This window comes from Austrofundulus limnaeus, unplaced genomic scaffold (assembly GCF_001266775.1).
Source record: "Austrofundulus limnaeus strain Quisiro unplaced genomic scaffold, Austrofundulus_limnaeus-1.0 Scaffold869, whole genome shotgun sequence".
Lineage (NCBI taxonomy): Eukaryota > Metazoa > Chordata > Actinopteri > Cyprinodontiformes > Rivulidae > Austrofundulus > Austrofundulus limnaeus.
Genome location: NW_013953271.1, coordinates 187,562 through 188,955, shown reverse-complemented (window position 1 = coordinate 188,955; position 1,394 = coordinate 187,562). Strand labels below are relative to the sequence as shown.

The 1,394-nt window shown below is 41.6% G+C and overlaps 1 long non-coding RNA gene across 1 annotated transcript; it reads left to right on the top strand.

Moving 5' to 3' along the window:
• Positions 1-741: 741 nt before the first annotated feature.
• On the top strand, positions 742-1,221 carry LOC106533011 (uncharacterized). Its single transcript, XR_001312180.1, has 3 exons — positions 742-847; positions 924-1,008; positions 1,074-1,221. It is a non-coding gene; the product is annotated as an uncharacterized LOC106533011 (long non-coding RNA).
• The last annotated feature ends 173 nt before the right edge of the window (positions 1,222-1,394 follow it).

Here is a 1,394-nt window from a genome sequence, read left to right as displayed (position 1 = left end):
AGACTTTAATGATCAAGGCTTTAATGATCCAAGCTTTAAAGATCCAGACTGTAATGATCCAGACTTTAATGATCAAGGCTTTAATTATCCAGGCTTTAATGATCCAGACTGTAAAGATCCAGACTGTAATTATCCAGGCTTTAATGATCCAGACTATAAAGGTCCAGACTGTAATGATCCAGACTTTAATGATCAAGGCTTTAATGATCCAAGCTTTAAAGATCCAGACTGTAATGATTCAGACTGTAATTATCCAGGCTTTAATGATCCAGACTATAAAGATCCAGACCGTAAAGTTCTAGACTTTAATGATCCAAGCTTTGATGATCTAGGCTTTAATGATCCAGGCTTTAATGTTCTAGGCTTTAATGATCCAGGCTTTAAAAATGCAGAATGTAAAGATCCAGGCTTTAGTGATCCAGAGTTTGGATCTTAGACTTTCTTTGAACTTTGGCTGAATTGTTATTATTATTATTATTATTATTATTTTTTTTTTTTTTCAGTTTCAGTTTTTAGTTTTTTAATGTTTCTGCTGAACTCTCCTAAATTTTCAGGAACAGGAAGTGAAACAGAAAAATCCGGTCTGTAGAACTGATGACATGGACATGTTGTTTGGGTTCAAGGCTTGCTTAATTCAGGTTTAATCCCAGCTTAATCTCTTATCCTAGATTGATTCAAAAGGCTCCAGGACCTCTTTAACAGATAAAGATTTGTAAACACAGAGACTGTTTCAGGTTCTGGTTGACCCGGTTCTGAGGTCTTCTTTGGGCTCCTGCAGGTTTTGGATCTTCATGACAACAAGCTCACGTCCCTCCCAGAGGATCTGGGGAAGCTGACCGGCCTGCAGGTAAGCCCCGCCCTCAGCAGGTGAACAGGAAGTTGGTGTAAAGGTTCTGCTCGTCATCATCACTGTTTCCTGTCAGATCCTGAACCTGGAGAAGAACCGTCTGAAGGTTCTGCCAGAGTCCATCGGGAGCCTGCAGCTCCTGCAGACCCTCAACCTGAAAGGTGAGCTCTTCACTTCCTGTTTGTGTCAGAGCGAGGTCACCTGACTCACCTGCTCCCTCCAACAGGTAACTGTCTGACTGAGCTGCCGGCTTCAGTCGGCTCTCTGAGCAGCCTGAGGACTMTGGACCTGAGTGACAACAAGATCCTGCAGCTCCCCAAAGAGCTGGCCCACATCCGGACCTTAGAGGTCAGGAGTCTGCAGCAGAACTGTTGTTGTTTGTTTATTCTGACTGTTGTTGTTGTTGTTTGTTTATTCTGACTGTTGTTGTTGTTTATTAACCCTGCCTGTTTTTATTGTTGTTTATAAACACTGCCTGTTGTTGTTGTTGTTGTTGTTGTTGTTGTTGTTGTTGTTGTTGTTGTTGTTGTTGTTGTTGTTGTTGTTG